This window comes from Mirounga leonina, unplaced genomic scaffold (assembly GCF_011800145.1).
Source record: "Mirounga leonina isolate KUSES-001 unplaced genomic scaffold, KU_Mleo_1.0 Mir_176, whole genome shotgun sequence".
Classification (NCBI taxonomy): Eukaryota; Metazoa; Chordata; class Mammalia; order Carnivora; family Phocidae; genus Mirounga; species Mirounga leonina.
The window spans coordinates 46,779,119-46,794,332 of NW_023270454.1; the positions used below are offsets into that span (position 1 = coordinate 46,779,119).

A 15,214-nucleotide genomic window follows, 5' to 3' on the forward strand; every position below is an offset into this window, starting at 1 on the left:
ACCCTACTAATATCTTCATCTTACAGAGTGAAAGACTGAGGAAGAGAGAAGTTTAAGTAACTTTTTAAAAGTCTCATGGTTAGAAAGTGGTGACTAACCATCTAACCAGGATTCAATCCAAGCAACCTGGCCCAGAATCTGTGTTTAAACAGTAACTATACTGCCGTTCTCAGGTCGATCACTGAATCTGATAAGTTATATTGCCTAATCAAATAAAGTTGTTGAACTTGAAAATTAGTGTATAAGACCCTGGAAGGATACATTTGCCAAATAAGTTCTATTCGGAAATGGAAAGAATCATTTTTGAATGGTTTACTTCAAACAACAAACCTCTGTATTTCCATGCATCACTGGATTTTCCTTAAAAATATATGACAGAGATAGGTTCAGAAAACTTAAAGATAAAAATGTATTTATCAGTCTTGAAAACATCACAATGATTGTTGACCTGTGAGCAGATTTTAGGAAGTGATATAGCTAAAATCTGCTTAAGTTATAAATGATAGGAGAGTATGTACCAACAACTTGATGAGAGGGGAAAACCAGAAAGAAATGGTTATATCAGTAATTAAAGAGACAAGAATATTTTATAAACAATTGTAAGGAGAAATTATAGACTTCTCAGAGAATAAGGGGAATTAATGCCACTAAGGAAGAAATTAGATATAGGACAGAATGTATATAAGTGATAGAGACAAATCTGCAAAGAGAGAATCTATTGGTATTCTGAGCTACAGCAAAATGTCAGTGTCTACTGATTAGCAATTCTTTCAAGATAATTAAAAGTGGAAAGATTACAGAGTTTTCTTAATGGCATGATGGGAGATGATTCAAGTGAGAAACAATTTTGGCGTGTGCAATGGAAGAGTGAAAGTTGTCAAGGCACCGAAAGCAGGGAGCATTAGGGTATTTACTTTTCTGAATGGTATGATAGGAGATACAATAGTCTTCCCTTATGCATAGAGGTTTATGCTCTAAGGCCCTCAGTGGTGGCCTGAAACCACAGAGAGTATGGAATCCTATATTATTGTTTTTTTCCTATACATATATAAAGTTTAGTTATAAATTAGGCACAGCAAGGAATTAGCAACAATAACTAGTAAGATAGAATAATTATAACAACATTCTATAATAAAAGTTATGTGAATGTAGTGTCTTTCTCTCTCAAAGTATCTTACTGTACTGTTACTTACCTTCGTCTTCTTGTGAGGATGTTTGAGATGATACAATGAATGCCTGCATGAGGAGCTGAAGTGAGATGAATGACAGAGACACTGTGATGTAGTGTTAGGCTACTGTGGACCTTCTGATGACACATTAGAAGGAGGATCATCTGCTTCCAGACTGTGGTTGACTTCGGGTACCTGAAACCGTTGAAAGGGAAACCACAGATAAGGGGTAGAGGGCCTGCAGCTATTCGAATGAGAAACATCTTGGGAGGATGGCAGAGAAAGACTGAAAGTCACAAACGTCCTGAAATCAGAAAGCATTTAGTTTTCTCTTTGGGAAATTGGAGGGACAAATATAGCAAGTGACAGAGATACAAAGATGAATTTCACCTAATATCACGTTTTTATTATAAACATTTCAGTTAGTAGAATTGATTGCAATTTTAGTGTCCAAAAGCAATTAGAGACAAATAAATGTCAAATTGAAAGTAATGCAACTAATGCGAACGGATGTGATTTTTCGGTGCTATAGAAAACTACAGTTGACCCTTGAATAACATGGGTTTGAACTGCATGGGTTCACTTACATGTGGATTTATTTTCTTTAATGTTAAAAAGTGTATTTTTCTAAAAGATCACACAAAAGCTGAGAAAAGAAAGATGTCAACTAGCGCACATCAAAATCTGGACTGAGGAAGAACAGAAAGCTGCTGAAAGATCCTGGCAGCTGGAGCAAACTGCAGAGATCAAGACGGCCGCTGGCCAAACCGAGCCAGCAGCCACGTTCATAAACCCCACAGAGGTGCTGCAGTGACAGCGAACTGCTGGCCCCAATCTTCTCTCCTTCTCAGAAAGGGAAAAGCAGGAACTCACTCTTTAGACGTGGTCTTGGGGTTTCCTCCTCCTTCATGGCCTTCTCCCAATCTCTGTCACTGAATTCCTCAATGACCACAGTCGACACTCATGCAGGCAATGTAGGCCGATTCCAAGTCTCTATGGTTTGAGCAGGGAGTGTAAAAACTCTGCATGCCACAGTGTATGTTGTGTTTTGTGTGTGTTGAATGTGTATGTGGATATTCTTTTGAATCCCTTCTGGAGCTTGAAGGGAGAAGCTGTTAGTGTCTATTCTGCATCTTCCTACAAATGCTACAGTTGCCATCAAAGACGTGCAAGTTGGCTGAGGGACAAATTTCAAAGCCAACTGCTGTACATACCTTGTCGGCCTCCTGTTTCACCAGGTCCTGGTGTTGCAAGGTGTCCAACAGCAGCTTGGCGGCGCCCTCGAAAATGAGCCACTGACATTTCTGGAAGTCTCTAAGTGCTCCTGGTACTCACCCAAGTCCAGCCTCGCAGTGGGGGTCGCCAGGGTTGGGGGAGAAGCAGTGGTGGTGGAGGCGGGAGCTACACCTGCTTTCTGGCTGCCTCACCTCATCAATGGGGCCACGGGGCTGTGGCTGGGGTTCCAGTGGGCCTTGGAGGTCCCAGGCCACTCCTGCCCTACTGGTTTGTCAGCTGTGCTGCTCCTCACCGGCCACATGGTTCTTTCAGTAGTTAGGTTTTGGGTGACTCCAAGTTACACTGGGATTTTTGCCTGTATCGCCTGGCGCCCCTAAGCCCACACTGTTGAAAGGTCAGCCATACTCGGTAGGCGGTGTGCTACAGTTCTAGTCTATGCACATGTAACGGAAGAATCATCATGACAATTTATCTTCTTTGTCATCCAGTATCATTAAGTTAGCTTTCTTTCCTGTACTTTTGTGTAATGGTACTTTTTCACCGATATGAATCTTCATCTAAAAACCACAATTAGACTTTTGTTGAATTCCTAAATAAGTAATGACTTCGATAAAGTTGGGAAATTCTTTTAAAGACTTTTGAGGAAGACATGCCTTCTCAGAATGATTTGGCTTGGGCTTTGGGTAATTGTTTTTTTTTTAATTCTTTATTTTAAAAAAGTGGGAGGGTCATGGGACAAACAGTGTTCTCATTCTTAAATTCCCTAATTTCATAGAAAAAAATTCTCAGGTATTTAACCAATAGTCTTGTGGCTGATCCTCTATTGACTTGGTACAAATTAGCAAGATAGCTACTATTTTCCTCTTTTGTTTCCACAGGCTCTGAATAAACCACTACAAGTCTCTTCTTAGCAATTGGGAAGCCAGTTCCCAACTCACTAGTGTGAATGTCTATCTGAGTTTTAGATGGACCTGGAATGTCCTTTGATCACCAGTCTTATTGTTGTCCTCTACAACTATTATTGCTTAGCAAAATCTTTGGTATAGTTTGTAAATGTCCTTCACTATTCCTTTTTTGGAGGGCAGGGAGAGGTGTTACCCTGCCAAAAGGGGTCATCCCAACATAAAAAGGGAGTATGTTTATGTGTTTAGTAATCACTGAGAAATTTTCATTTAGCAGAAAACAGTGCTATAATACTTTAACATTGGCAAATAGAAATCTAATATTTAAACAAAATTATAGAAAATGGTGCTAAAAACTTACCTATAGGTTAAGGTTTAGCATGCTCTCGTGATTCCATCAGGTGCCAAGGTCTTAACAAACAAACTCTGCTAAGAGTAAGTAAACCAACTGAGGGTTCGAGAGGGGAGGGGGTGGGGGGATGGGTTAGCTGGGGATGGGTATTAAAGAGGGCACATACTGAACGGAGCACTGGATGTTATACGCAAACAATGAATCATGGAACGCTACATCAAAAACTAATGATGTAACGTATGGTGATTAACATAACATAATTTAAAAAAAAAAAAAAAAAAGAAGAGCAAGTAAACCAGATTAGTCTCACTATGTTTGTTACTTTCCAAATCCCCAAAGATCACAGTTGACAACAAGGAAGGAAATTGGGACTGGCAGTAGAGAATGTTAGCATTTTATTTAGAGCTTATGATCTTCCAGATGTTGTCAAGGTTGAAGTTTTCTTCTTTATTTCTTACTGTAAATCTAGGAAGTCAGCATTATTATTACCAATATTATCCTATTTTACAAACACCTACAGATTATATAAATCATGCGAGGTGAGATAAGTCCTTTGATTCTAGCCTCACTGCTGAGGTATACAACCAACAAAATCTTGTTGGTTTTGTTCATATCTTGACCAAAATACAAGTATTAAGGTGTATAATATTTATAGTTTAGAATATCTTTATATCTAGAGTATCCATATGTCTACTATATAATAGAAAAGATAAATAAAAAATGTGGTATAATCATACAATGGAATTCTGTACAGCAAAGACAGTTACAACAGTGTGGATGCATCTTACAAAAAATATGTTGAGTGAAATAAACTAGATATTATATATATTCTATTCCACTTAAGTGAAGGAAATGAGTATCATTTGTGATGTTAGAAGTCAGGGTAGTGTAACTCTTAAGGGAAAAAGGGCTTCATAATGACTAAAATGGATATGAGTAATGTTTCTCGAGATACTAGCAATGTTCTGTTTCTTGATTTTGTTACATACATGGGTTCATATATATATATATATATATATATACATATATATATATAGAGAGAGAGAGAGAGAGGAATATCATTTATTGCTTTAGGAGGTATCTGTTCTCTTTCATAACAGTATTTTAATAAACAAAAGTTTCTAATTTATCAAATTTACCAAACTTTTTTTTTTATTATTATGGTAAGCATCTTTGTATTCTGTTTAAAGAAATTTTGCTTATTCCATGGTCAGGAAGATATCCTCATATACTTTCCCCTAAAGCATTTTTAAGATACCTTCCACTTTGCAATCTATAATCCTTCTGAGCTGCACGGATATATGCATACATATATGTGTATAGTATGTTATAGATGTCAATATATATTTTTAGTAAGTGTCACTTTTGTCCTGAGCCAGGGTGGATCTGCTTCTATACATATTTTGTTGTAATTTGTGCCAATACCATACTATCTTTTTAACACAAGGTTAAATAGGTGTGACTATTTGGTATTACAAATTCCTTCAGCTATACTCTTCTCTAAGTTTAACGTGTCTTTTTTGGTTCTTTTCACTTTTAAAATAATTTTAAAATCTTTAAAATTCAGTTGTAAATTTCCAGTTGTAGAGCTTGAATAAATTTTGATTGCTATTGAACTGCATCTATAGATTATATTTGGAAAGTCAACATCTATAAAATATTGAAACTTCCAATTATGTATTTAGTTCTTCTTTAATTTGTCCTAGCAATGTTCTATACTTATCAGTGTGAAGATCTTATACAATTTTAGATTTATTCCTAGGAATTTATCATATGTAATGCTATATTGTTTTAAAGATTTATTTAGTAGAGAAAGAGAGAGAAAGAAGGAGCAGGGCGAGGAGCAGAGGGGGAAGAGCAGAGGGAGAGGGAGAAGGAGAGGGACAAGCCGACTCCACGCTGAGCTCAGAGCATAATACAAGGCTTGATCCCACGACCCTGAGATCACAACCTGAGCTGAAACCAAGAGCCAGACACTTAACCAACTGACTTACCCAGGCGTCCCCATATGTAATCATATTTTAAATAATATCTAAACTCTGATTTTCATATTATTTGTTCCTGGTGAACAGAAATTCTATTGATTTTGTATACTGAATTTGTATCCAATATTTATGTCTTTTACTTATATTTCTTACCTGAATATAGTGATGAGGATCTCTACCACAATATCGACAAATGTGGGCATTTTTGTTTCATTCCCAAACTCAAAGAAATCATTTACTATTTCATCATTGCACATGATGTTTGCCATTTTTGGTATAAAGTAATAGCTTAAAGAAATTATCTTCTGTTTGGTTCACTAAATAAATTTTTAAAAAATAGAGGTTGAATTTTATCAAAAGTTTGATTTGCAGCTATGAAGAAAATCATATCAATTTTCTGCTTTTTTTTTCAGTGATAAGCTGCCCTTGCATTTCTGAAACAACCCTAGTTTGATTATGATGTGTTATCTTTCATATGTATATCTTGATTTTGCTTGCTTATATCTTGTTAATGGTTTGTTTCTTTGGTTGGTGTGTGTGTGTATGTGTGTGCTTGTGTGCATGTACTTTATCTTTTTGACATCCATGAGATCTGTAGTGGTTTCCCTCTTTCATTTCTCCTTTTCTTAGTTAACCTGGCTAGAGGCTTACTGATTTTATTGACCTTTCCAATGAACCAAATTTTGGTTTCATTGATTTTCTCTAATTGATTTCTTGCATTCAATTGCAATGATTTCTACTTTAATTCTTATTATTTCTTTTCTTCTGCTTACTTTGATTTTAATTTGTTCTTCTTTTCTAGTTTTCTAGGTTGGAAGCTTAGATTATTAATATTAGATCTGTCTTCTTTTCTAATATATGTATTTGGTTCAATAAATTTCCCTATAAGCACTCCTGTTGCTTCCATAAACTTTTAGTTGTATTTCATTTTCATTTAGATCAAAATATTTTTATTTTTTTTTGAACTTTCTTTTTTGACTCATGTTTTTCAGAAGCATATTGTTTGATTTCCAAGTACCTGGGGATTTTCCAGCTATTTCTCTGTGATTGATTTCTAGTTTAATTCTATTGTGGTCTAAGAATAGACAATGTATCATTTCTATTCTTTTGAATTTGTTAAGGTGTGTTTTTATATCTTATGAGTTCTTCTTTTATGTCCTTTTTAGGATTAAGTATTAAGGTTGCTAAGCATCATAAAATTTGCTAAGAATTTTTTTTTCTAATCTGTGGAAGATTAGCATTATTATTATTATTATTTTTTTGTCCCTGTAAATGATTGGGAAAAATTAACTGATGAAATATCTGGGCCTCTGTTTTCTTTGTGACAGTGATTTATAATAAGATATTTAACATCATTAGTGTTCAGATTTTTCTGTATTTTCTTCTGTCAACTTTGTTTAGTTGTAGGATTTTTTTTAGGTATTTGTCCTTTTTTATTTTATGAAATGTATTCATTTTAAGTTTTTATTTTCTTTTGGTGCCTCTAAAATCTGTATTGATGTCCCCATTTTTATTTCTGATAATAATAATTATTCTTTCTCTCTCCCTCTCTCATTCACTCTCTTTCTACCTAGCCTTTTTAGAGGTTCATCATGTTTTATTAATCTTTTACAGAATCAGCTTTTAATTTGTAGGTATTCTTTTTCTATTCTTTAAAGATTTTTATTTATTTTATTTATTTGAGAGAGAGAGATAGAGAGTGAGGGAGAGAGAGAGCATGAGCAGGGGACAGAGGAAGAGGGAGAAGCAGACTCCCCATTGCGCAAGGAGCCTGATGCAGGACTCCATCCCAGGACCCTGGGATCATGACTTGAGCCGAAGGCAAACGCTTAACCAACTGAGCCACCCAAGCACCCCTTGTAGGTATTCTTTATTGTACATTTGTTTTTTCATTTGTGTATGTTCTTATTTTTACTATTTCCTTCCTTGTAGTTGCGCTTACTTTTTTTCTTTTAGAGAATGTTTCATGTGTCCTTTATACTTTAATCATTTTCCCTTTTGTTCTATTTCTGTGCTTTAATTTTGATATTTTTACTGATCTGTTGTTCATTTCACTTCTAGTTGTTACTGCTGCATCTAACATGTCAATAGTCCATTTATTAAGTTAATTTCAAATATGGTTATTTTCACTTCTGTAATGTTTATTTAACTTTTTTAGCACATTCATATCTTTTATAATATTCCTTTTCTTGTCTATTCTTTCCATTCTGTCCCCTATTATTTTAGACATATAGATTATATTATTTTGAAGTCCTTGTTTGAATAGCTCTAATTCCTAAATCCCCTCAGAATCTACCTCTATGACATGGTTTTATCTTGAACATTATCTTAAATATTGGCCACATTTTGTTGCCTTGTAATATGTCTACTGCTCATTATTATACATTGGACATTTTGTATAAATTAGCTATAGAATATGATGTTATCCTTCCTCAAAAACCATTCTTTATTTTCTGTAATAGAAATTTGAGGCTGATCACCTCAGTCTTGCCAGAAATGAGCCCGGACCTGAGTAGAATTACCATTTAGCAAGATTACATCTGGTTCATCTTTAGGATGTGACCCTCTAAGAATTTCAATTGAAACCCTATCAAGTCTTCCTTTCCTTAGCCCTGAAAAGCCATAGGCAACTCATTTCAACTCTTAACGTTTTCAGCAAAGCTCTTTAGCTTTCTTTCCCTTGCAGATTCAAAATTTAGTACAAATTTTGAGAGGGAACAGCTGTGTTTTGAGACTGCTCCATTCCCTAATTCAGTCACTTCAACCCAGAGTGGAGTTCTAAAATCTCTACTCATTTCAATGTAACCCAACATAAGCATCTGCCAGAGGGCCAGTCTGTTTTCTCAGGCTTTTGTTGGATCTATAATCATTATATAGCCACATTCCATCAGTATTACTTCACTCTTCCCTCTCTAGAGCATTCATTTCTTGCATATTTGACTTTCATGGGCAGTATTATGTTATTTTACGGTTGACATTTTCAAGGAGATTTTAGTATATAAAATAACTCATGTCTTATAGGAATATTTTCCTGTGAATTACAGGTATGCATTTTCTGTTTTATGTCTTTGATATTAAATTAGAATATATTTTGTGAAATGATCCATTTGCAGTAGCATTGCAAGATAAAATAATTTGATAAAACTATATCTATCTATGAAAAAACTTATTGGGACTATATATATCTGGAACAAATATATAATTCCTTGTTTGGAAAAACAAAGCATTATAAAGACGTCATTTTATTAAAATATTAATTTTAATTTGCATATAAATTACAGATTATTAGAATAGTGCCTTAAATTCCTAGTTCTAAACATATACAAATTGTAGTTACCATGGACTTATTCTAACAGCCTATAATCCTACTCTTGAATAATGTGTGATCTGCAAAACTGACCACTAAGTTATATCATTGAATGACTGAGTAAAGTCTTTTTTTTTTTAAGATTTTATTTTTTATTTATTTTTTTATTTTTAAAGATTTTGTTCATTTATTTGACAGAGAGAGACACAGCTAGAGCAGGAACACAAGCAGGGGGAGTGGGAGAGGGAGAAGCAGGCTTCCCGCGGAGCAGGGAGCCCGATGTGGGGCTCGATCCCAGGACTCTGGGATCACGACCCGAGCCGAAGGCAGATGCTTAATGACTGAGCCACCCAGGCGCCCCTGAGTAAAGTCTTAAGAAGTCCTGAATGACTGGCACATTTCAGATATATGGAGCAAAAGGTGGTGCTCTATTAGCTTTTTAAGTGAATACTCAACTGCTATAATTTTGTTCTTGAGTAGATGAATGAGGATAGAATTTAGACAGCAAGTAGAAGAGCTATATTTTATAGTAATAAAGAAAGTTTGTCAAGTATTAGGAAAAAAGGAAGTAAATAAAGAATAGCTCAAGTTACATAGATATACGTGGAGAGGAGAGCTTATTGTATTTCTTCTTCAATCTTCTTTGGGAAATATCAATCAAAATCATCACTTGAGTGTGAGGATGGATTAATTGGTAGTGGTGAGAGAAGAAATCATGAATTACTCATCTATAAGAGTTCAGTAGGGAGTGGACTGCAAATATACAGTATGAATGATGGACAAAAATAAAGACCTTAAGATTAATTATCATGAATTTAAAGTGAGACCTGTCAAAAGTGTGCTTTTGTTCAACCACGTTTAACTGCATGGGTGCAGACAAGAAATAGATAGAATGCTGGATATAAGGTTTTATTTTACCTACACAAGCATAATGAATTAAAGTATAATGAAGCAAAAGCACGCAAAGAAGTTGAGGATATATTTATGTACATAGTTATAATTACTAACTAAAATTTAAGCTCATTAAAGAATGAAATGAGACTATGTAGTTGGTGAAAGATAGATAAAGGAGAGAGAATCAATAGAAAGTAAGTCCAAATGTGAATCAAATTTTGGTGGGGTAAGCTACTATAGGGAATGAGATAGAAACTAAGTTTTGTTAGAGAGTTAAATGACTGAATCAAGATTATGAAGGAAATATAGTTTGTTATTGATCAAGTGACTATATTATTTTTCATATAATCTGGTACATCTTTAGTCACTGGAAACATTCAGTTTATATTCATCCAAGAAATTGATCTGAGGTAGGTGACCACTGGAGTAAATGGGTGAATTGGTCAGTAGAAGGCAAGAGGGAAAATATTTATGATTGAAAGATTAGTCATGGAATAACCCACCAGTGATTAACATAGAATTATCTTGGAGATAGAGAATGAGCCTAAAACAAAAATCTCTAAAGAGAGTGGGAGAAAGCATGGATTATCAGATGACTGCAACAAAGGCAAAAAGTGAATTGTGTAAAACAAGAGCTGGAAGTGTCAATTTTGTTTGTGTGTTTGTTTGTTTAACAACTATGTATTCAGCATTTGTAATCTCCGCTATACTTTAATTAAATGAATAAAAATATTTTGATATTCATTGTTGTAGCAATGATGCCAAATATTATGTGCTTAATTAATATTTGCTGAATAAATGAATCAGTTAAATGAAACACTGCATATGAATGTGTATTTTCCATGTGATGCCATAAATATATTTGGATCAAACTTTGTAATGATGAAAATTATTTCCAAAAAGAGGATATTATTACTACATGATGTGGATTTATTTTTCTTTTTTTTTAAGTAGGCTCCACACCCAGCATGGATCCCAATGCAGGGCTTGAACTCATGACCCTGAGATCAAGACCTGATGTGAGATCAAGAGTCAGACAGACACTCAATTGAGCCACCCAAGTGCCCTGTTGTGGATTCATTTTAAACTGCAGGCATATCTATTTATTTTTATCTCATAACTCTGCTACAAAAATCATAGATTGAAATCACCTAATTAAATCAAATCAACTTCAGTCATTACAATTGTTTTAAATGGAATTGTATTCATCTCAATGGAGTTAAGGGAAAGCATGGGCAAAATGCAGTCTACTAAGAGAGCCCTGCTACAGATTTTGGTATAATACTGACATCTAATAATTTTCAGGTTTAACAGTAGGCAACATCACTGTACAATCAATTGTGGTAGGAATTAATCCTACCACATTAATAATGGAAAGTAGCCTTCTCTTTCTTGAATTAGATAACCACTCATAAGCAAATAAGAATGTATTCTTAATGCTGCCCAGATTCACCTCTTCACTGGTTACATTTACTGAAAGAATTAGGATGATGTTTAACTTGTAATATTTTCTCTTGTTAATGATTATGGAATTGGAGCATGTGGGTATCTGACATTGCACTTAGGTCAGCAGTTGATCTCTTCTTTGAGAATCCAAATCCATCCCAAAAGGAAACAATTATTTTTCTTTTGATAGGTCAAGGAACACTACATTCATCAAACCAGTTTTAAAAAAAAAAAGGTTCTTGTATAAAACTTCATATTTAACTGTTTCAAATTATATTCCTTAGAAAGTAAAGTCTCTTCTTGGAGGAGCCTGGGTTGCTACAAGAGAAGTGAAGGGGAAATTCATGAATGTCCCCTTGTGCCCTTCAGCCTTCATTTAACCAGAGAAACTCTACTTAAATCTGTCTCATGTGGAAGTTTTACATATTTTTGTTAAAATGTTATATTGTTTGATATCCTTTAGTGCATTTGTTTTCATTTCATTTACTCCTAGTGCTGCATGTTTAGTGATAGATATGAGTGCCAAACTCTTGGATTTATCATAAATAAAGGGCCAGTTTGGGCTGTTTATTTATTCTAATGTTGTTGGTTTATTGCCTATGAATTCTAAGAACTTGGTATATTTGATTTAAAATAGATGTAATTCATAAGATAAATGATATTTTTTTCATAAATGCAAAGAGTTATATTGTTGAAGTTGAAGCAGATTTACTCTGACTCTGAAGAGATTAGAATTACATTTAGCAAGCAGAAGTTTCAGGAGCCTGATTTTAGCTCTATATAACAAATACTGTGTGTGTGTTTTTTAATATGATACTGAATAAAAAAGAAATGGGATACTTTCTTTGATAGAGTTCTGTGTCACTATATCTATTCTGCAGGGATGTATGGGGACTTCAATGAATTCATGGTTAGAGCAGAGAATTTCAAGCATTTCTTCTGAGTCTAACACTGTGTGAGTTGTCTTCATCTAAATTAGACTAATTACTTGTACAAATAACTTAATACATCTAATTTGATTTTACAGATTATATGAATAAGGTCCATCTGCTTATCTGATAAAAAATCTAAACCCTTATATTGGTTACCAAGATTGTTAATTTTATTACATATGCCTTAATTTGTTTGCCCACATTCTATTGCTGAAATGGAAGTAGACTTTTAAAAAATTAACAGTTTTCAATAGATGTTAGCATTTGCTCACCTTAAAGGAATAAACCCTTACTTGTATGCAAATGAAACATTATTTTTAATACTTGTATTTTGCTTCAAATGTTCAATTTAAATAAAAAGTATCTTTTAAAAATTGCTTCAATTACCAAAACAGGTCTTAAGAAACAGTAAAATAAGTTCAGAATAAGGAAAACACTTTTGCTCCTGTTTTGCTACTTCCTTTAAGTTACTTTCTTGTAAGGGTGTTTAACTTCTTGCATGTCCGCTGGGATGCTATGAAGCCATAAACCAAAGAACTATTACTGCTTCCAAGATGGCAATGTATAGACTTAATCATACTGTTTAAGTTGACACACCTCACAATAGTCAAGCATTCTGTGAATCAGTGCTACCAAATCCCTATGCTTTAAATCGCTATGTTTAAGTAATCAACATGTTTTTTTCTAAGATCTAAGGCTTGACAGAAATCCTAGGTATAAAATCATTTACCTCCAAGAGGCTGCTTAATCATCAGTCAAGGGATTTGATGACATGAACACAGTCCATTAATATCCTATAAAATGATGAGAAAGTTGAGATCTCACCAGGGCTGTATTTTTGCAAGTCTTTATGGTTGACATATCTTACAGAGGATAAAAGTACTAAAATACACTGTTCGGGATTAAAATCACGTGTTTTAATCTCTGCGAGGATTATTTCTTTTTAAAAGCATATTATTTGAGTTTCCAGCTTCCAGTACACCAAAAGATAGTGCAGATGCCTAAACATTCAAAAAGATAAGTTTTCAAGTGTCAGAAAAGTATGCAATGTTTGGATATTATCAGACTCAGCAGACAGCCAGACGGAAAGAAATACTTAAATGCTTCACAGAAGCAAAAATAGTAAATTGATTAGAGAAGCTGCATTTTGGAATGATAGCAATACAATTTATTCTGTCAGTGAATGTTAAAGAATATCTTCCCAAATGCACACACTCTGTTTTTAATTCTTTTTCATATGAAAATAATACAAATTTGACTTTAAAACTGTATTATAATTTGTTTTAGGCTAGACCTCTTTATCGTGGAATGGTTAAAATATCATAATTCCCTTAGCCATTATTGAGTTGTTTTGATACATCTGAGTGCTCCTACAGGCATTTTCATACTAGTGTATGTATAGTCCGTTACTTATTAATTCATGTATTAATTATTTTAAAATCACATTTTAATTAATTTGTTTATGTATTTACTTATCATTTACTCAATAGATTTATTTAACAATCCAGGAAATATCAGGCATGAGCTTAGACTACAAGATACATGTATTTGAGGTTTTGGCTAAAGGAAAATAAGTCATTAACATATAAATCAGGAAAGTCATAAAATAATTGCAACTTTTTTTCAGTTAGATCAAATGATTTATTTTATCTCTACAGTAAATACTACTGAAAGATCATATATTTGAACTGAGTTACTTTATCCAAATTTGTAACTTAGTATGAGATTGGCAATTTAAGGCAGTAATTAGACCTTTCTCTAACTTTATTTCAGACTTGCCATCTTTAGCATGGATATTTCAAACATATGAGAATAACCAAAATAGATAATATAAAAGTGACATGAAACTTCTGAAAAAAGGTAATTTTATTTAATTGGATTAATAATTCTAGGTACTGAAAAACATTTTCCTACTATTTTTATTTCCATTATTGGTCCTACTTGTGTCAAAAAGCATTTTAATCATCTGTTTAAAGTCAGTCATTCTACCTAGATAGATTGATAAATAAATACTCACTCTGGTCCCCAGAATGGGAAGTAATGTAAAGTCAAGTGGCAAAGAGTATGGAGTGCTAAGGAGGAGGGAAAAAAGAGTTGGGGACAGTAATTCTATCTACCACACACCTAAAAAATCCTGTTAGTGATTATTTTACATTTCAGGGAAAACATTTCCAGGGTTAAATGAACATGGTTTATTGCTCTGAATAAAAACATGAATATTTACAGCACAAAAAGAAATTAGTCAAAATCTCCATCAGAATTTTAATTGAACATGATCTTGCCCAACTAGCTTCAGTGCATATAGAAAAAGTTCCAGATATTCTAGGCAATGAGTATGGCCAAACAGTTTATTAATTTTTTTCAAGTTTTTATCTAAATTCCAGTTACGTTTATTATTTTTTTTTATAGTCAAGGTATGAAACCTAGCAATGATTAAACAAGAGTTATATGGTTCTCCTTGGTTCCAAGGAAGTGTACTACTTAATTTTACTACAGGAAAATTCTTAATTCTTTAAGTAATAATTCTATTCTTCAATAATAGAAAAAGTCCCAATTTATTTTTTAAATGAGCATCTAACATATATAAGGCCCTTTGCATTCATTGTAACAGTTCATCAGTATAAAATCCCATTGGATTATGTTGTTGCTGTTGTTGTTACTCTATTTTCCAGACAAGGGTAAAGGAAACACAGCAGAGATAAATCATTTGCCTCAGTTCAAAGTCCTGCTAATGTATTTATATAAAAATCTAGATAGCAAAATATAATTAAAGCTATAGTACAACTTGAGATCTATGTAGTAACAATTATATATCATAGTTGAGATTTTGATAATAATAGAATATGGGGAAATGGGCATTATCATTTTGGCAACCTGGCATTATTTATTAAATTGAACATGCACATATTATTTCATGCAACAATTCATCCAGGAGGAGTATTTTTTCACATATTTACTATCAACTGTACCTAAGATGTGTATTAATTAAGG

At 33.6% G+C, this 15,214-nt stretch overlaps 1 pseudogene; it reads right to left on the reverse strand.

Moving 5' to 3' along the window:
• Positions 1-1,429: 1,429 nt before the first annotated feature.
• On the reverse strand, positions 1,430-5,913 carry LOC118022552 (annotated as a pseudogene).
• Between the last annotated feature and the right edge of the window lie 9,301 nt (positions 5,914-15,214).